Source organism: Mobula birostris, chromosome 7, assembly GCF_030028105.1.
Source record: "Mobula birostris isolate sMobBir1 chromosome 7, sMobBir1.hap1, whole genome shotgun sequence".
Taxonomy (NCBI): Eukaryota; Metazoa; Chordata; class Chondrichthyes; order Myliobatiformes; family Myliobatidae; genus Mobula; species Mobula birostris.
Window position 1 is genome coordinate 28,126,732 of NC_092376.1, and position 22,333 is coordinate 28,149,064.

General features: G+C 40.8%; 1 protein-coding gene across 4 annotated transcripts in view; it reads left to right on the forward strand.

Moving 5' to 3' along the window:
* The first annotated feature begins 12,387 nt into the window (after positions 1-12,387).
* The window catches only part of fam168a (family with sequence similarity 168 member A), a 125,339-nt gene continuing 115,393 nt past the window's right edge, over positions 12,388-22,333 (forward strand). For 3 of the 4 annotated variants that reach the window (XM_072262811.1, XM_072262814.1, XM_072262813.1), the window contains exon 1: positions 12,388-12,497. The gene's annotated coding sequence lies outside the window, so the exon portion shown is untranslated. Of the gene's footprint in view, positions 12,498-14,155; positions 14,175-22,333 lie in introns of those variants that run through there. The other variant, XM_072262812.1, reaches the window with a different exon arrangement.

A 22,333-nucleotide genomic window follows, 5' to 3' on the forward strand; every position in this document is an offset into this window, starting at 1 on the left:
TTGATGTGTGTTGCTTGAATTTCCAGCATCTGCAGAATTCCTCGTGTTTGCATGGTCAAAAGATCAATGATTAAGATTGACGTATTTCAGTAAGCTAAAGGATATCAAGCCCAGTGGAGATAATGATATGAGGTACAGTATCTCTCAATCCAAAACATTGACAGGACTGACTTAAAGCTGATGGTTTACTTCTGTTCTTGACTGCTTTCCTCCAACTATCACCAAGACAATCTGAATATCACCAGTTCATTTGATTACTTCTGATGGGTCAACAATGAAGAAGTAATATAATGTAATCTCTGAACCAGTGAAGTTATTCTGAAGTGTAGTTACTGTTATAATGCAGAAAACACCGCCAAACTGCACACAGGAAAGCGCAGCATACAATTCTTCAGCGAAATTGTAGTGATGTGGACTGCAGGATTTCTCGCTGCTCTTCATCTCTGAATCTTACCAGAAAAATGAACCATGATTCATGATTAGCTCCAAATTACCTTCTAATTCTCATACTATTCAAAGTGCTGGGGATAGGCAAAGAACATGGTCTTGCCAATCTGAAACATAGGTAGAGAAGGAAAAATGAAAAAGACTACAGGCAAAGTACAAATGTTTGTAAATTGCAAGGAGCATTACAGGCAGGTAAAAAGTTAAAGGGTAGTGAAAAACAATGTGAAATTAGATTAGAAATGAAAGAATATCAGATTCTAAAAATTCCTTTTCAGGACATTGAACTTATTGTCATATGTACTGGGATACAATGAAAAAATATCCATCCAGATTATTTCAAACCGTAAGTACATTGAGGTTGTACAAGGGAAAAGCAATAACAGAATGCAGAATATACTGTTACATTTACAGAGAAGAAAAGTGCTTTGCAAGTAGACAGTAAAATGCAAGGGCTAAGACGAAGTAGATTGTGATGTTGAGTTCATCTTTAATATACCAGATGTCCATTCAATAGTCTTATAACAGGGAGATAGAAGCTGTGTCCTTGAGCCTGGCAGTGCAGGATTTTAAGCTTTTATATCATTCTTTGCAAGGCCAGCTTTTATTTCTCAGTCCTTGTTAGTCTTGGGATGGTGACAGTGTTTGGGCAGAGGTTTCTTCAATATCTGAAGAACCACAAACTAATTATGTGAGTCTGAGCAAATCTGCACGGGTCCATCACGTTTGCATACCACCAGCAAACAACCATAATCAAGCACTTGAGATACTGTATGATGCTATCACCAAACAAGAAACATTTCATATTATAGAGATTTCAATCAGGCTTGTTTGAAGAAATCCCTGACCAATTACCATCAGCATATAACCCGCAGCACCAGAGGTCCCAACACACTAGACCACTGCTATACTAAGATAAGGAATGCCCACTGTTCCATGCCAAGACCGCACTTCTGGAAATCTGATCACTTGCTACATACACAAAATTCTGGAGGTACTCACTTCACCTGGGAATCTGCTGGGAACAACATCCAACTTCCACCCTGCCCTTAAATTCACTTGGTCCCTTTCTGACACCTCCCTCCCCTTTCTTGGTCTCTCTGTCTTCATCTCTGGAGACAAACTATCAACCGACATCTTTTATAAACATACCGATTTGTACGGTTATGTTGACTATACCTCTTCCCATCCTGTCTCCTGTTAGAATGAAATTCCCCTTTCTTAGTTCCTTCATCTCTGTTGCATCTGTTCCCAGGATGTAGCATTCCTTTCCAGGACATCAGAGATGTCTTCCTTCTTCAAAGAACAGGGATTCCCTTTGTTAACCATTGATGCTGCCCTCTCCTGCATCTCCTCCATTTCCCAAACATTTGCACTCATCCTGTCTTCCTGCTGCCTTAACAGTGATATAGCTCCTTTTGTCCTTACCTACCACCCCATGAACCTCCGCATCCAACTCATCATTCTCCACAACTTCTACCAACTCCAAAATGATCGTACTGCCAAACATATCTTTACCTTCCCCCCCACCCCCCACCTGGCCTCTGCCTTCCATCTTTACCTCTGCTCCCTCTGCAATTCCCTTGTCCATTTGTCCTTCCACACTAATCTCCCTCCCGGCACTTATCCCTGCAAGTGACAACGTGCCCATTCATTTCCTCTCTCGCCTCCATTCAGGGCCCCAAACAGTCCTTTCAGATGAGGCAACACTTCAACTGCGAATCTGTTGGGGTCATCTACTGCATCCAGTGCTCCTGATGCTGCTTCCTCTACTTTGTCCTCTACCTGTTGTAAATTGGGGGATCACTTTGTCGATCACCACCACTCCAGCTGCCAAAAGAGAAAATTCCCTGTGATCAAACATTTTAGTTCAGATTCCTATTTCTGTTCCGACGTGTCGATCCACGGTCTCCTCTTGTGCCACGATGAGGCCACCCTGAGGGTGAAGGAGCAACACCTTATATTCCACCTGAGTAGCCTCCAACATGATGGTAAGAATATCAATTTCTCTTTCTGGGAGACAGATCTTCCTTCCCTTCCCCTCTTCTTCTATTCCTCACTCTGACCCCTTACCACTGTCATCTGCCTATTACCTCCCCCTGGGTGCCTTCCTCCTTCCCTTTCTCCAATGGTCCACTCTCCTCTCTATCAGATTCTGTGCGTTGCTTTGGATTTTCTGGATTTGCAGAATTTCTCATGTTTATAATCTGATCACTTGGTTGTCCATCTCCTATGTGCATACAGGCAGAGGCTAAAGAGCAAGGCTGCAAAGATTAGGACGAGAAGAATTGGTTACGGGAGGCAGAGGAGTGGTTATGGGATTACTTCCTGTCAGTAGACTGTGCCGTGTTCAAGGACACATCTGTAGATCTGAATGAATACACCATAGTTGTCACAGAATTTAAAAAAACAAAAAAAACAGAGGAGTGTCCCCCCACAAAACCATTCCGTCTTCCCCAACCAGAAGCCCTGCGTGAACCATGAGATCTACAATCTGTTGAGGGCCAGATCAGAGGCATTCAAGTCTGTGACCAAGAAAGTTACTAGAAGTTCAGGTACGATCTCTGGAAATCTAACTCATGGGCAAAGTAGCAATTCTGGAAAAAACTTGAATCAATGAAGGATGCTCGACAGCTTGAATGCTACCATCTCTTAGAAAGTAAAATCAACTGGGATAGGTGACAAAAGGGCTTCACTTCCAGATGAGCTCAATGCCTTCTGAGCTTGGTTTGACTGTCAAAACATGGAAGAACCATCATGAACTCCCACAGATCCTGTGATTTCAGTATCTAAGGTCAATGTGAGAGCATCCTTCAGGAGGGTGAACCCACGGAAAGCAACAGGCCCAAGTGGGTTACCTGGTTGAGTACTTAAGACCTGTGTTGATCAACTGGCTGGAGTGTTCACTGAGATTTTTAACCTGTTACTTCAGCAGTCTGAGATACCTACCTGGTTTAAGTAGGCTTCAATTACACTAGTGCCTAACAAGAATGTGGTAACCTGCCTCAATGACGATCATCCAGTAGCACTTACATTCACAATGATGATGTGTTTTGAGAGGTTAGTGATAAAACATACCAACTCCTGTCTGAGAAGTGACTTGGATCCGCTCCAATTTGTCTACCAGCACAACAAGTGCACAGCAGAAGCCATTTCAACACTGGAAGATCTGGACAGCAAAGATGCATACATCAGGATGCCCTTTATCATCTGCAGCTCAGCATTCAAGAGTCCTTGGCCTCAAAACCTCCTTGTGTGATTGGATCCTTGATTTCTTCACTTGCAGACCCCACTCCGTTCGGATAGGCAACAACATCTACACAATCTCCATCAGCACAGGTACACCACAAGGCTGTCTGTTTAGCTCTCTACTCTATTCGCTTTACACTTATGACTGTGCGGCTAAGCATAACTCCAATGCCATATTTAAGTTTGCTGACGACCACCACTGTTGTAGACTGAATCAAAGGTGGTGATGAATCAGCATACAGGAGAAAGATTGAAAATCTGGCTGAGTGGTGCCACAACAACAGACGTGGTGAAGGCCAGCAACTTTAAACTCTTGCTGCCATCATTTCCTTTTCAGGACCGGTCCTGGGCCCAGTACTTAAGTGCAATTATGAAGAAAGCATGGTAGCACTTCTACTTCCTTAGGAGTCTGCATAGGTTCAGCATGACATTGAAAACATTGAAAACTGTGACAAACTTCTACAGATGTGTGGTGGAGTATATTGACTGGCTGCATCACAGCTGTATGGAAACACCAATGCCCTTGAACAGAAAATCCTACAAAAAGCAGTGGATATAGCCCAGTCCACCATGAGTAAAGCCCTCCCCACGACTGAGCACATCTACAAGGGGTGTTGTTGCAGGAAAGCAGCATCCATCACCAGGGGCCCCCACCACCCAGGTTATACTCTCTTCACCCTACTGCCATCAGGAAGAAGGTATAGGAGCCTCAGAACTCACACCACCAGGTTCAAGAACAATTATTACCCCTCAACCATCAGACTCTTGAACCAGTGGAGATAACTTCACTCAACGCCATCACAGAACAGTTCCCACAACCTATGGACTCACTTTCAGGGATTCTTCATCTCATACAGTTGATATCTATTGCTTATTTATTTATTTTTTTCTCAACTCAAGCTGGTAAAACCTGAGGTACAGGCATAGCCAAGCACACATTTCTCAATTGCTAGTAACTTTTGGACTACTCTAGTGGGTGTTTAATATTGTGACTTTGGGAGATTTACATAAATATTGCTGTATAAGCCTAATTGCTTAATGCTAAAGTGTAGTGATTTTGAGATGATGATGATGATGATTATTATTATTTATTTCTATTTTATCTTTCTTTTTGTATTTGCAGTTTTTTGCCTTTTTCACACTAGTTGCCTTCCCTGTTACTGTGGTTTTCATTGATTCTATTATGGTTATTGGATTTATTGAGTATGCTTGCAATGGCCTCTTCTATAAGATTGAGAGACTCTGGCATTCCCCTATTATGTAAACAACCCTCTTTTACACAAGCACTCCAAACCATACTATTGAGCATGAATACATTGGCCGTTCTATGACCTGCATGTTTCTAACTGCCTATTTTGATTCTCAGTTGAAAAAAACGGAAATGAAGGAAAGATTAACACAAATGCTGCAGCAAAAAATGAAGCAATTTGCTAAGCATATTGATTTTTAAAATTCCCTTTCATCTTTCAATTTTTAGCAAATCTTGTAACAAAACAGGAGTGGGAACATAAGTTAAAAATTAGTATGCAACAAAAGTAGTACAACTAGAAAATAGCAATTATGTACATATATCTGAGGTGAATTCTAACTTGATTAGTGGCAGGTGAACAGGCAAAATAGATTCTACTTTCTTGAAGCAACACACACAAAATGCTGGATGAACTTAGCAGGCCAGGCAGCATCTATGGAAAAGAGTAAACAGTCGATGCTTTGAGCCAAGACCCTTCATCAAGACTCAAAAATTGTCCTTCAGCTGAAGATAACTTTGTTACCAAAATTAACTAAATTGCATGTTGTTCTATCTCACAAAATTGCAGCTTTTCTTCACAGTTTCTAATGAATGTTCAGTTCCCACGTATGTTAGAAGGGGAAGGGACACATCATTATGATGCTACCTGCTATTTTCCAGCCTTAGCCAGTCCTTGAAGTTATCTTAGAACCAGTGGTTCTGTAGAAATAAAGTGAAAGAAGACAATCTTAGCCTTTGCACACAGACCTCTTCCGTAACCATCATTGAACTGCCTCAGATAAGACGTACCAGAACCATCCTGACCAGAGTATCAGAAGAAGCAGCAGAAGATGACAAAAATAATGGACTTTCTTCTCTTTTAGTGGAATTTTCAGGGCCTTTTGCTTGATGTTATGCTGCCCCTCCCTGTAAGAAGGTCTCATAAGATGGTTGGCCATAAAATTAGCTATTCTGATTGCTGCTTAGGAAGCTGTTCAGTAACGTGCTTTGCTGTTTACTAGTACAATGATGCAAATCATGAATGCCACAAAGTTGTCCAGGTGTCATGGATCTTTTTTTTCTTTATGGAAACTTGAAATGTAAAATTATTATGTATGCTGCTGAAACCTTACTAGAAAAAAGTGATGATTTTTACTCAGGCAGTGCATTCCAGATTCTACTCACCTTTTCAGTGAAAAAAAAATCTTCATCCGATTGTCCTTAAGCATCTTAATCTTCTCTATACACTGGTTATAGACACCACCATAATGGGGAAAAGTTTTGTACCATCTTTGTCTATTATAATGTTATGTACATTTATATGTTCCTTCAGCCTCCTTCACTCCAAAGAAAACAAACCAACCCTATCCAGTCTTTCTTCATAACCGAAATTTCCATTCCAGGCAAAATCCTGGTAAATAGCCTCGACACCCTCCTATAGAATGGCAACCAGAATGATCTAAAATACTCTACCTGTGACAAGAGTAAAGTTTTATAAAATTATACCATGACCTCCGTGTTCTGATAGACTATACTATGGCTAATGAAAGCAAACATCCTATGTGCTTTCTTCGTCTCTTTACAGGTCCTCTCTAGGTTACGGCAGGGTTCCATTCCTGTGAATTGTTCATAGACCATACAGTGCACAGGTCAGAAACGCAGTTGTGAACTAAGTTCTCATGTGGCAGAAATTGCCTGCAGCCCTGCAGCAACTGGCAAATCCATCCTGCAGGTCTCCAAATAGCTTGTTCATATATGGACAGGCTGTACATAGATTAGGGGGTTTGTAAACTGGGAAGGCCTTTACCTACCTTTGCTGTCACCTTTGAGGATCTATGGACTTATGAACCAATATCCCTTGGTTCCTCATTATAGCTTAGGGTCCAACCATCATGGTGTACATACTATTCTTATTAATAATAGTCCTCCTTAGGTTAGTGTTGACCATGGATGTTGTGCCCTAGCTCTTTAGATTCACAAGCCAGGGCAGTACAATATAGAGAGCAAGCTGTTGCCCACGTAGCAAGCTCCCCCTCTCCACACAGCTGATGAACCCAAAGGAACAGCGGAGTTTGGCACCAGCAGCATCGCATGAGCTGTCAGTCTGCGTTGAACTCAACGTAGGACTGTCTTAGGGACTTGGGTCTGGACTTATCCCACAGGATTTAGTCCTGAATCCTTCCCCATGAGTGGGCATAGCTGCAAGGCAGCAGAGGTTTGAGATCAGAGATTTCCTTCTCCTAGATGAGCTGCCAACCAAGGCTGACAAGCCCCATCTGCCCAGTGACTGGTTTTAAGGTACCAGTAACCCAATTTCTCCTGTCAGTATAAACTGTTCTGCCAGGCTTAGTAGCTAAGCCACTTGTGCAGGCCAAGACCTGGACTTGGTTGTTCGAGGCTACTTGAGGCGCATGCCATTAGGAGCATTTAACAGGTCATCTGAGCTTATCCCCATTACTATCCCTGGCTATAACAAACTTAAGAAACCACTATTCTTATTACAATTCTCAATATGCATCACCTCACATGATAGAGTTATTTCTCAAACTTCTGTTGAAATGGAGCCAGAAAACTGTTTTCTCTCAGACATTGTGTTCTTCTGTAGACATGGCTCTGCTGAAAATTATTTACTTCGTTACATAAATATCCATCTTGTCATTTTCTACATAAATAGATCAAAATAAAAAGTAACTTTCCACATTGACTGTGACAATGATAAATGGGCACAATATCTGGAAGAAGAAAAAAATATTGCTGTAAAGTTCAGCACTCACAATCCCAAAATTTAAAATCTATTTTCATAGATATTACAATTAAAATGCAGTTGGTTGTTTTTCACATCAAGGTGTACAGTACTTCAGTCTAATTCTTGATTAATAAAGGCAAAGTGATTATATATTGCATTCCTAAAAAATCATGCACATGTTCATTTCCATTTTATTAGCATATTTTCAACATTAAAAAATGAATCACTTGCACGTTTTAAGAGTAAATTCTAGTGTATGGCCACAAAATCACATGCACACACAATGGTGGGAGAACTTTCAAAATTGATCATCTGACTTTATCATGATTCAAGGATTTTCCTTTATTATTCTGCCTACATTGGTAGCCAAGGTGACCAAGTAAATTACCTAATTCAGTTCCACCCTTTCGGTAATCATCTGTGTCACTGAATCTCAGCTGATAATTTTTTTTATACCTTATTTTCCTTTATTAACAGGGTTGGAAGTAGGGAAAATGGTCAATTTCCCAATGCTGCCAGCTGATCAACTATCACTGACCTCCTCTTCATCTCTCTCCAGAATGTCTGTTTACTTGCAAACTAGGCCTGAAGAGCATTTAACCTCATTGCAGATAAACTGCATCAAAATAATGACTTAATGGAAACCTGGCAGAGGAATGCTGGCAACTTTCCCTAAATGACCTTATGGACCTGAGTATATATTCCCACCACTTGCTTTGTCCACAACATCAGCTTGGAGTTGTGGTATTAATTACCACCAAATCACACCTTAGTTTATCTTCCCACTCTTCTAGCAGATTATCTTCTTCTTAGCATGTGTTCTTGGCCGATGAGATTAGTTTACAATAGCATCATGGTGGGCACAGAAGTAGTGGGCAGGAGGGCCTATTTCTGTACTATACTGCCAAAGGAATTACCATTAAGTGTTTCCTCACCAAGATGCCTACAGTACTTTCCTCACACAGCCTCTGCTTTGATAGAGTCTTCTTTAGCTTACACTGTGGCCTGTCTCAACTGTTCTTTACTCTCCATACACTCCCAGAAGAATTCAGTTCGATCTTAGTTTCAAAATGAGAAATAGAGGAGCTAAGTAATCATATAACTGAATCTGATAAACAGAAAAGAAGAATATTTTTTAAATTTGGTGATAAACTGTGAAATGTTGATGTTCAAAACAACAAATGCAACAGTCAGCGGGCCAAATGTTATGTTAGTTTTCATCCTGGGAGGATATAAGTCTTGTGGGAGAATTTTTATTATGGAAGCTTTGCTTATTACTCCTGGAATATAGTTTTGGCGTCCTTATCTCAAAAATAATATAATTGCCGGAAATGAAGTTATTGAGCCATGGAGTCATACGACATGGAACCAGCCTCTCTGGCCCACCTTGACCATGCCGACTGTGTTGCCCAGTGACTTGTTCCTCTCTGCCTGCAATTAGCTCATCGCCCTCAAACCTCTTTTATCCATGTACTTATCTAAATGGCTTTGAAATGTTGCTAATGTGCTCTCCTCAACCACAATTTTTGACAACACACTCCATATACACCCTTAGTGTGAAGATGCTGCCCTTGATGTCCTTTTAACTCTTTCATCTCTGATCTTAAATGTATGTATGGCCTCTTGTTTTTAGCAAACGTTCCCAAGGAAGATGTGTTTCTCTCTGTCTATGCCCCTCTGTCAGGTTACCCTTCAATCTCCAGCCTTCCAGGGAATAAAATCCTAGTCTAGGAAACATCTCCTTATAATTGAGGCTTCTAAGTTCAGGGAATATATTGGTAAATCTTTTCTGCACTCTTTCTAGTTTCATAATATATTTCCTATAATAAACAAGGTGAGCAAAATAATATTCCAAATGTGGCCTCACATTCAGTAAAGGTTTACCAGCTTTGGCCTTTCTCCAGAGTTTAGAGAAATGAAAAGCAATCTTATTGAAGCTTACAAGATTTTTACAGGGTGGCAGGAAGGAAAGATGTTTCCTCTGGCTGAGGAGTTTAGAACGAGAGATCACACTCAGAATAAGGAGGGGTTGATTTATGAGATGGCAGATGAATAGAACATAGAACAGTACAGCACAGTACAAGCCATTCAGCCCATTTTTATTTCATCCATGTACTTATCTAGGAGTCTCTTAAATGCCCCTAATGTATAGGCTTCTACCACTATCCCTGGCACACACTTACACATACTGTGTAAAAAAAAATATTTCTGACATCCCCCACCATACTATCCTCCAATCCTCTAAAAATTATGCCTTCCTGTAATAGTCACTTCTGCCCCAGGAAAAGACTGCTGACTCTAGCTTGCTCAACCTTTCCTTAAAAGACATGTTCTCTAATCCAGGCAGCATCCTGGTAAATCTCCTCTACACCCTCTCTAAAGCTTCCACATCCTTCCTATAATGAGGTGATCAGAACTGAATACAGTACCTGTACTCCAAGTGTGATCTAACCGGGAGTTTTATGGAGCCACATTACCCCATGGCTCTTGAACTCAGACTCCAGATTAATGAAGGCCAACATATCATATGCCTTCTTAACCACCATATCAACTTGCACTGCAATTTTGAGGGATCTATAAATATGGACCTCAAGTTTCTGCGCACTACTAAGAATCCTGCTATTGACCCCATACTCTGCCTTCAAGTTCAACTTTCCAAAATGTATCACTTCATACATTTCTGGATTGCCACTTCTCAGCCCAGTTCTGCATTCCGTTAATGTCCCGCTGAAATCCATGACAACCTTCTGCAGTATTCATTGCACTATCAACCTTCATGCCATCTGCAAATTTACTAGCCCATCCTTCTACTTCCTTATCCGAGTCATTAATAAGCACCACAGAGCGGGAAGGGGAGAGGAGGGGTCTCAGAACACCACTGGTTACTTTAGATGGCTGTGGAGGCACTAAGCTCATTTGAAACAGTCTGAATGTTTTCTGGATAGCAAGGGAATCAAAAATACAGGGCAATGGTGCTGAGTCAGAAGAACTCTGTGATCTTGATAAATGGCACAGTAGGTCTGAAGGGCTGGATGGTCCACTCCTCCTAATTCTTCAGTCTTCTGTTTTTATTTGGAATGCACCTCATATCAGGGAAAATCCAGGTTTGTTAAGTGCATGGCTAATTTAGTGATGTCTGTGGCTTCAACTAGAAATGAATGAATGTAATCTACTTCAAGTAATATCACATATTGTACAATTAGTCTCTGAAATCAACTGCTACATGAAATAATATTTTACAGAGAAGGCACTGTTCATGTAGACAGCCATGAGGAGGTATATCAAGAGATTAAGAGTTCATCTCTACTGTACAATAGGTCTGTTTAAGGTTCTTGTTATAGGTCATTTTTACCCTTTTATACCGGATGTCCCTATAACAGGTATAGCAGCTGTCCTTGAGTCTGGTGGTATGTGTTCTCAAGCTTTTATATCTTCTGCTGGATGGAAGAGGGAGAAGAAATGACCAGGGTGGGAAAGATGTTTTCATTAAGTTGCCTGCTTTCCCAAAGCAGGGGGAGTCAATGGAGGTTTTCCTACTAGATTGAACTGTGTGTTACAGACCTTTGCAATTTCTTGTGTTCTGGGACTGAGCAATAATCCTGATGCAGGGTTTTAATGACAATTCCTTTCCTGTCACAGTCGCTATTCACCCAGCTGAGTTCTTCCAGTGGATTGTCTGTGCTTCAGATTTTAGCACGTATCTCCAGTTGCAACAATTCTTTGAGAGGGTAGGGAAGAGCTAGGGATAGAATGGATGACGGGCCAGAAACTTGGACGGCAGATTGGAACACCGTATGGCTTCAACATAACAAACACAAAATGCTGGAGGCACTGAGCATGTCAGGCATGGAGGGGAATAAACAGTCAATATTTTGGGCTGAGACCCTTCATCAGGATTGGAAAGTAAGGGGGCAGAAGCCAGATTAAGAAGGTGAGGGGAGGGAGGGAGCACAAGCTGGCATGTGATAGGTGAGACCAGGTGAGGGGGAAGATGGGCTGAAGGAAGAAGCTTGGAGGTGCTAGGTGGAAGAGGTAAAGGGCTGAAGAAGGGATCTAATAGGAAAGTGGATCATGGGAGAATGGGAAAGGTGGAGGTAATGCACAGGTGAGAAAGTAACCAGAATGGGAATAGAAAGAGCAGGTCTGTGTTTGTGTGTGTGGGGGGGGGGCGGAAAGAAATGACTGGAAATGAGAGAAATCAGTATTTATGCTATCAGATTGGAGGATACCCAGATGGAGATCCTCCCTTTTGTGACAGACGGAGGAAAGGTGCTCAACAAAGCAGTCCTCCAGCCTGCATCGAGTCTCACCGATGTAGATGAGCACCGAATACAATAGGGTGACCCCGACTGACATACAGGTGAAGTATCACCTCACCTGTTCGGGGTCCTGAATGCCGGTGAGGGAGAGGGCGTAGCCCCTAGCACGCACGTAGAAATAAGCGCCAGACTGGCGCAGCTGAAGTGTCTCCTCACCTGGAAGGGGTGTTTGGGACCCCCGGGGGTGGAGAAGGAGGAACCTGCCGGGATCGGTGCCAGGAGGGAGATCGGCTGCGAGGCACGACGGACTCACGTAGGGAGAGCGGGAGGAAGGGGTGGGGGGGGAGCTGCTTCGTGGTAGGATAGCATGGATGATTGACAGCTGGGGAGGCGGGGGGGGCCGGTTACCTTTGGCACGTCATGACGCGGCAGGCAGAGGCGGTGCCGGATGTGGCGTTCTGCCGTTTCCCTCCCTCTGGTTTGAGAAGGAGACCGAGCTGTGCGGAGCGAGAGAGAAAAAAACCCGTAAGCAGGCAGGCAGGGAGGGAGGTGCTCGGTTCGGTTCTTGCTGGTAAGCGCCCGATCTTTCTTTCCACTTGCAGCTCTGGAGCCGACAGGCGCCCTGCTGTTTTTCTTTTCGTTTTGCGCCATTGCAAGTGAGGAGAAGGAGGAGAAACAATAAAAAAGGGAGTTTTTTTTGTTGTTGCTTTAAGATGGACGGTTTGTTGTGCCTGCTGACTGAGTTGTGCAGGGGGGCAGGGCTGGCTGCGGCGGGATTCGATCTTCCCTCCCACCCTAACTTGGTCGTCGAAGTCTCCGTGCGGGGTAATGATCGCACGGGTCCGTTTGTTTTGGGATGCCGGGCTCCCCGTGAGAGGACGGTGGGAAGAAAAATAGTGAACTAAAATGGACGTTGCTGGCGCAGGAGCCCCCTTGTCCACTGCTTCTCAGTCCCAGAGACGATGAAGGGCTCTTTCTCACGAGCCTAGGAATGCAGCGAGGCGCGGAAACAGCCGCAAAGCTTGAAGGAGAATGCATCAAACTGCATGCCCCTATTTAACTTTGATTTGCTTCATTATGTCTTCCTTACGCTAAACCCAACAAGAGCAAGTATTTTGATTTTTTTCCCCCTTTCATGGTCCCATTTCTACGCTCCCATTCCCACTCTTTTTTTCTGCCTTGCTGCAATCTGTGGGTACATTTTTTTGTCATGTTTATTTTAAAATAGACATTGAGACGGTGTTTCAATGCGCTAGGCTGCACCTGAAGTACAGTTAATATAGGCGGCTCCGTGTGTAATGCATTCGTTCAGTTGTTAGAAGTGTCTTTGTGATGGCGACAATATTTTCTTTTCAGTTAGTGAACAATCTCAGTACCATACCCCCCCCCAACGCGGAAAAGGACCCTACTGATATACTAAGATGGGTCTTTTTGCTATTACCTAAATGCAGCTGAATAACCAGTTTTTCAAAATATATAGCGTATATGTTTAAAAATATATAAATGTTAAAAATGTGGATTGCATTTTGAAGCAATGCCAATTCCTGTTTCTGCTGTTTAGGAGCATGATACGAGTACTTAAAATGGACGGGTTATGGCTGCTGGTTTTAAGAACCCGAAAGGCATTAAAAGCTTTTAGTTTTTAAGAACTATGTCAGTTGAACCAAATGACCGAGGCATAAATGTTTTAATAGTTTCCCAGTAATTTGGTCCATTTTGAACAACGGGAAAGGCTTTACGGAACTCTAGGGACGGTGTACATTGCTGTTTCGACTGTCTCAGCCAAAAAATTCTTTCAGTTTTTTTTCCTTTCATTTTCTCTGATGCAACTGCGTTAATTCAAACACGTCAATCCGTTTTGTGTATATACGTGCGGATATACATCGAGGTAACATTTACGCCTACTGTAAACTACTGAACATTTTTGATTCAAAAATGCTTACCAGAGGAGTTCGTTATTTCCTAGGATGGTGTACCAACACTCAGATGCACAATACTATACCTTGCTGTCGACCTTGGCACATTCATCAGGCAGTTTTTCTGATTTTGTTTCAACGCCACGATTTTATTGAATGTGCTGACTTATATTTTGGGTTGAGTGCCAAAGCAATATTTCATTGAACATAACTGAGGCTGTATTTTTTTTTCAATGCTGTTAGTCTTTTTTAATCTGTCCTGTTCACCTCCCCTTTCCAAAATAAACGACACTAATATTCAGTTACTTTGATTCTGCCAACTGTCTAATAATGTAAGTATTTGCTAGTGTACAGAAATTACAATATAAAATGTAGATTGCCTGTTCAGTGGTTGTCAGTTTTTAAGATGTTGTATGTCTCATCTTCCTCTGTAATGGGTTGTGTGTATTCGTGCAGAACCTGCTTGTTCTACATCCATGACTGCCAATGTGAGCTGTTCAATGTAAAATATTCCAGATCCTGTGAATGTTACTACCTATTAGAATTTCTTCCTTGCATCTTGAATTTGTGCAGTTGGTACCTGTATTAATCTATAATTGATCTGAATGCTATTTAGTGTTTCGGAGATAAATTTAATTTCACTTAAGTATTTCATGCTTGGGAGTTAGGTGAACAGAAAGTGCAGTTTTGTCATGTCTACATTCAGTGCATAGAATCATTTAGATTCCTGGCAGGGCCATTTGGCCCATTGTACCCATGACAGCAGCAGTGTCTGTTAGTTCAGCTTCCTAGTTGTAGGCCGTAATGTGCAGATGATAGCTCTTCAACTGTCCATCCTGTTACTTTGAATGTGGTGAAGGTTTAGTACTATTTTTAATTTTGAATGTATTCATGTAATTTTTTTTGGATTAAATATTCTGGATTTGGTCATCTCAGATGTTGGTTATCAGAAACAATAGCAGGTTGGAAATCTTGAGTTTTGAACATTAGTAAGAAAGGCAATAGTTACAAATGGAAATAGTGTAACACAACACACTCAGGATAAACTAGATGTTGTAATTTTTGGCATGGATCTCTATCTATATCTATAGAGATATATAGATATATATACATATATAGATAAACATGTTTGAGATTCTTTAAGAATGAGATGCCTCATTTTTTGGTAGAATCTCCCTTGAAGTTGAAGAATTTGCTGAATTGTGAATGGTGATTGTTTTGAAACTGGGCATCTTGAAATTTTCTCTACTTTGCTGTAACTGTATCCGTATTTAAATGTTTATGAAGTTTGGTCACAATTCTCATTTCATCTGTACATGTAAAGGCTTTCAGAAATATAGATCCAGATACAGTTGCTTTAAGATAAGTTTGCTTCATTCTGTGCTATTGAAAAGTGCGTAGTATAAGCAGGGCTCAGTATGGTTCTATTTTACCAATTCAAATTGTCGGTACATGAAATAGGGACAGTCTAGATAAACTTATCAACATTTGTATACCATGAAGGGGTTTACAACCATTGACCCAAAATATAGCAACAGTAATCAATAATAAAAATCATAATATCTGTCATACATCATCAAAGCCCTTGGCCTAAATGTTTTGTGGCAAAATGTATCAATGTTAGGTGATGGCCACTGTTTTCTTACACTGTGATGCCAGTGCACATCTTGTTTGTGTTTGTTTGGGGAGTGCAGTGAGCAGCACTGGGGATAGTTTTCTGGCCATCAACAGGTTTTGCCTGCCACTTTGCAGTGGACAACTGCCGATGCAGGTGATTCACAACGTACATTATTTGAAAGTGACACAAGTCTTGCTGAAGAACATTTGGTGTGGCTTCACTTGTCAGTAGTTGTGGAGCAGGCAGTGTGCTTACTGAAGCTCAGCTCGAAGTACAGAAACCATTGCTGCATGGTAGCCTGATATTTCAGGCACCAACATGGCTGACTGCTGATTTGTCAGATGGTCTATTTGCTCTGTATCTCCAACTTCAGTAAATGAAAGATGTGCACACTGCCTATGTGGAATAAATTTGCTTTTTAAGACTTAGAATAGTATGACCTCAGTGAATGAAATTATGTTTGCAAAATTAAAAGAAAAAACCCCAGCAGGCCTAACAAAATAGTGTGTGTGTTGTTCATACACTCTTGGCCCATCGTTGTATAACCACTAATTAAACAAGACATAAATAACAAAAAAAAACTCCTCAGGACCAGCTGTAACAAACATTAAAAATAGGAAATCACTTCTTTAAACACAATGTAGAAGTTTGTGTTTTTGGGGTGTTGCAGAATAGACCTGAAAAATTGGCATTTAGTAGGTCTTTTGCTTATTCTTTGATTTCTTTAAGCTACAAAATATAAACATCCATAGAAGATAGAACTGGAATTGGTTTCTTATCGTCATGTGTACCAAGATACGTATGAAAAGTTTGCCTTGCGTACTGATCACATGGATCAGATCATTATAAGTACATGGGTAATACAAAGGTAAAAGACTAACAGAATGCCAAATAAGTGCTTTGAGGTAGAAGACAAGATGTAAGACCATAACAAGGTAGACTGTGAGGTTAAAAGTCCATTTACCAATGCATCATTTTACTGTCTGAGCATGGATCAAGGATGTTGAGCCAGCAGGATGAAGATATGACTAAAACAATAAGCTTGGAAGATTGTTTTCTATTCAGGTAGAAAAACATGAGACTTGATTTGGACTCGTAATGAACCGATAGAAGAATAATGTTTGCCAAAGGAAATGGGGATAACTTGCTGTTGTTCAAAATAGTGCTACAGGACATTTTACATCCACTTTGGAAACAGATGCAACTTATGGGATTCCTTTTCCTGTTTGGATCACTTGTTTCCTTTGCTGTATCAGGTTAATCTTGGGTGATCTCTCATACACTTGGTGAGTTAACCTGGGCGTTTGTGCCAAAGTCTCAAGTGGAACTGGCACCATGCTTTGTTTCAATGGAGTGTGTGGCTGTACTTGGCCATGTGTGAGATCAGTAAATTGAATACAATACAACAATTATTGTTGCCATAATTTACAGATAGTTGGCTGTTGAAAAATTGAGTTTGCAGTTTGGTTTGTAATGTAGTATTTGGCCAGTGTTTTGTGATTCACTGCGTAACTTTGTGTAACAATCTCTTGGACTGCGTATCCCAGAGATATGCTAAGGCATTCAGTGAAGAAAATGTGTTCCAAGTTCTCTGTATAGAATGAACTGGAGTGCAATGCTAATGTGTTGTGACTAATAGAGATGTAACCAAACAAAAATAGGAGATGTAAAATATCTTGAATACCTTTAATTAAGTAGCAAGTTTACTGAGAGAGTAATATTGTGAAGGCCATGCAATAGAAACTACTTTGGATATTTATGGGAGAGAGTCAAAATTACTTCTGTAATGCATGATTAAGTTCAAATGATTAAACGGATTTTTAGACTGCATTTAGTATTTGGGTGTATTTCTAATTGAAACTATGTAGCTTTTTTTTAAAAGATGGTTGTGAGTAAGTTTTCTAATCATTTCAAGATTCAAGTTTATTTATCACGGGTACAATAAAAACATACAGGTAAATACGTTGTTTGCGTTAACAGCAAACAGCTGAGGATCTATTGGGGGCAGCCTGCAAGTGTCGCCACACATTTCTGCACCAACATGGCATGTCCACAATGCACAGCAGACTAACACAGAACACAACAAAATCACATCAAAACAATCTCCGTTCTTCTCCTCCATCCATGCAGGTCTCCAGAGGACTTGGGCCTGCAGACATTTTACTCTGAAGATAAAGTAATTTTCTTTGGTTATGTAACTATTGGCAAAGCCAGAGTAAAAATGTCATCTGCTCAATGCTGTCTGTAATTAAATCTGAATGCAGTAAAGTCTTAGATTCTTTTTGGAGTCCTACTATGAATGTTTACTCCCAAGTATACTTGGTTCCATTGTAATCCTAGGTTAATATTAAAAATAGGACGAGTTCTGAAGGAATACTTAAAGCCCTTTCCTGTTCTTCAGTACAGCTGGCAATCCCATAGTTAGATGACTTTTGTGGCAGTTATTTCTCACATTTCTTTCATTAAGATGCCGAAGACTTAACATGCATTCCAAAAGAACAACATCCATTATTCCCTCAGTGTTTCTAATTGCCTCTGGATTAAAAAAAATTCTCATTAGATCCTCTCTAAATCTATGGTTTATATACTCTGTTATGGGCAGACATTCGATCCCCTCTAAATCTATGCTTTATATACTCTGTTATGGCCAAACATTAGATCCCCTCTAAATCTATGGTTTATATACTCTGTAATGGCCAAACATTAAATCCCCTGTAAATCTATGGTTTATATACTCTGTTATGGGCAAACATTCGATCCCCTCTAAATCTATGCTTTATATACTCTGTGATGGGCAAACATTCGATCCCCTCTAAATCTATGGTTTATATACTCTGTACGGGCAAACATTTGATCCCCTCTAAATCTATGGTTTATATACTCTGTAATGGGCAAACATTCGATCCCCTCCAGATCTATGGTTTATATACTCTGTTATGGCCAAACATTCGATCCCCTCTAAATCTATGGTTTATATACTCTGTTATGGCCAAACACTCGATCCCCTCTAAATCTATGGTTTATATACTCTAATGGGTAAACATTTCCCTTACTCCTGTTATGCCACTGAAATTTAGGGGAGCAACGAAGGTCCTCCATCTGTCTTTTCTTGTCCATCTTCTCTATTATGCGCCAAGTGGGATTCATGGTCCTCATTTCTGCCTTCATGGTATGGTGCTAAGTTGTCTTTGGTCATCCACGTTTCCTGTGTTGTTCAGGGATCCAGTGAAGTGCTGTTTTGTTGATGGAGTTGGCCTCTTCTCATCACGTGTCCAGTCCATCTCCAATGTTTTCTCATGATTGTGGCCATGTCGGATTGATAACAGTGAAGGAGTAGGGCATGGTTGGAGATCTTTGGCCAGAAAGTACGGAGAATTTTCCAGAGGCTCGTGGTGTGGAATGATGACAGCTTAGCAAGGTCGCTCTCTGTCATGTGCCAGCATGTTGCCCTGTACAAGAGTGCGGACAAAACACACCTTTGGTACAGCATCACTGTGGTGTGGACACTGTCTACACTATAATGCTGACCATCTTCCCTTTCTGAGTATAAAACTGTTTCACCAGTTGCTGCCTTTATTGTGCCAGACCCTGTCCATCTGTTTCCACCGACACTCAGTATATGTGGGTGTCATGGCACATTTCTGCAGTTATTTGTGCTAGCTTGCCAGTGTTGTACATGATTTGTACATTTCAAAAGCCAAGTTTGGTTTTGATCTTGGCGGTGTTCAGAGCTTCCTTCATCGTGCCAGTAGCTTCCTCTCGGTTTTCACTATTGTCAGCAATGCAAGTCCCGGGAGGAGACTTAAGAATACCATTATAGAAGGATTCTTCATTGCTGTTTCTGTAACTTTTTTTTTTGACCAGTGAGGGATGTTAGCCCTAAGCTGAATCCCCAAACTTGGAAGATTGGTGGACCACTCTTAGTCTGGCCTTTGGCCTTCAGCCTTTGACCTGTTTGGCATGGGTGATCCTAGCAAGAGCCAAAGCACAAGGCCCTGACTCCAGCCAGTATAGCTCTCCGGGTCATTGAGGCACGCAAGCCTCCAAACCCTACGGTAAGGTTGTGATCCTCTTGGAGGAAACGTTTCCCACTATCGACCATGCCTCCTCTGCTCTAAGTTAAATAGACCTAACCTATTCAGTCTTTGCTCATTATCAAAGTGCTCTGTCCTAGAATCATTCTGGCTCATTTTCCTTTGCATCCTCTGTACAGTCACATCCTTCCTAGTGTTGAAAGACCAGAAATGAACGCAGTATTCTAACTGTAGCCTGATCAATGTTATATAGAGTTGTAACTGTTAGTAAATAGTTTACCTTTTGCACCAGATCAAGTAGTGGTTTGATTTTTTTTGATTTATATGTACAGTGGATTCTGGTTAATTGCACCATTGGTTAATCAAGGCAACTGCTTATTTGGGACAACTTTTTTAAAAAAAACACAAAAACTATTGAGAAAATCGCCGGGATTTCCTATAAACGCAAACAAGATTTCCGATGTTTATTTAGGACACCATGCTGCTTAATTGGAGCAGTAGACTTGCCGAACAGGTTCTAGCTAGCATTGGTCACGTGCACTTGTGTGGCCATTAGATGCTACAGCATGTTTACAGTGAACAGACTTAAACAATAAGCAACTGATGCTATTTAGTGTTCAAAAAGTAGTGATTTTTGTCATTGATAGTTGGTGAGAAATAAGCTGTAAGAAAATACAGAACTGTTTTGCTCACTGTGGTTTCAAGCATTCGGGCTTGGAGATGCCAGAAACAGCCGGGAGTGAAAATGAAACAATTTCAGGACTTCAAGTTGGGAACTAGAAAGAATTTGAAGGTATCAACAATCATGTTGAATGTTAAAATGAAGATTTAGAGGATGCAGTTGTTGATAGCGTTGTATGAAGACAATCCATTATCTGCACTAGGTGTCTGTGCTGATGTTGTTCATTGTCTACTGGATGAACTCCTTTGTCGATAAGTAGTTTTATAGTACTGTAGTGCTGTTGGAAGTATTCTAATTTTGCTCTATATTTCATTTCAATTCATATAATTTGTTACTCAGTTTGTCTTTTTTATATACCTTAATTATTTTCATATAACATTGACTAATTGGGGGCAGCTTCTTAATTGGGCCAAAATAGGGTAGTCTCTTTGTTCCAATTAAACAGAATCCACTGTATTTCTCCATATTACATAGATCAATTTCTCAAAATTTTCTGTTCTTTTTTGTAAGATCTTGTTGATCAAATGATTCACGTCGTACAGAAAGAAAACGGAGCCAACAGATCCTTGGAATAGTAGATATCAGGTTTTCCTGCACCTTGGTTGTGCAATTCAGATTTGTGAAATTTATTTATTGAAGAGATACTAAAATGATAGTATGGCTCAATTTGATTTAAAAGTTATTTTACAGCTGTCAGAAATTTCTTTTTAGGGTGTCTTAACTGTGTAACTCTTTATCAGAAAGCCAGAATTGATTGATAAGTTCATCATGCCTGAATGGGGAATGTGATAGCATGGGTATTCTATTAGCATGACTGCTAATCTAGATATCCAGATTTATAATTCTGATGTTAGTGGCAGCAGGATGGTGGGAGATTGAGAATGTCATGTTCTCCGTACTGACTTTTAAAATTTGAAATAGAAAATGAGTACAAATAAGCATTGACTTTCATCCTGCCAGATTACATTTTGTTTTTACTAAAGTAGTATGAAATAAATCCATGGTTTGGGGTGTTGTTAGTAGCTTGGTAGGTTCCCCAAGCTAGAAGGCTCAGCCTGCCCCAAGGAACAGCTGAGTATGCCCAGTAATCATAGGATGGATATTTCATTCAGCCCTCTGAGAAATTAATCATAGCTGGTCCAAGTGTGGGGACTCATGAACCATTTTAAAACTCTGGTTGTTAAGCAAAGTGAAAACCTTTGCTGAGATCACCAGAGGTGGCATGCATATACAGGAGAATGACAATTCCTCTGAACTCTCTGGCCTCTGATAACCATGGCTGTGCGTGAAGCCCTTGTGGAATTTGTGCTTTCTCTCTGTGATTGTGTGGGTTTCCTCCAGTTGCATTCCAAAGATGGGCTGATTGGCAGACTAATTGGCCACTGTAAATTGTCTCTGGTGTGTAGGTGAATGGTAGAATCTGAGATGTTGTGGGAGGGGGTTGGTTGTTGATGATAACATGGGAGAATAAGAAAAAATATGATTAACATGGGATTAGTAATGGTTGCTTGATGGTTTATATGGACCATCAAGGACCTATTTCCATTCTGCATCTCTATGACTTGAATGAAAGATTACAAGGTATCCCACTTAATATGAAGCTTATGGAGAAACATTTCTCTGGAGATGAAAAAAGGATGTCTGATCTAGGTTGTTTAGGAATGTGTTTTGGGGGGTGGGGAGTGGAAAAACTAGCATTGAGCGATGTTTAACAACGGTGGTTAAGTAGAGTTTGGATGCTGTTCATCCGTGATCTCCTTGAATGGCATAGTTGACTCGTTTGATTGGCATTATATACTGACAGAACAGACAATGTTTCACTGTTGTCACATTTTATAAATGAAAAGGTTGTAGCTAGACAGACTATGGGAGGTGAAAGAGTAAAATGGACCAGGCTTTGATAAAGATTTAGAAACAGGGTGATGTAGCTGGGGGTAGGGGTGGGAGAAAATTGAAGAAGGGGAGATGGAAGATGGAATCGGTAAGAGATGTTAATAGATTTGGAGGAATGACGTAAGTCTGGAAAATAGAAAATACGCCTGCACTGCAGTAATGGGAGGTTCATGCTGGGACAGTGAGCAAGCAAGCGGTCTGTTTATGTAGCTTTGTGTACTACAGATACATCTCTTTGCATCCATTTTTAAAAGGTTATGCATC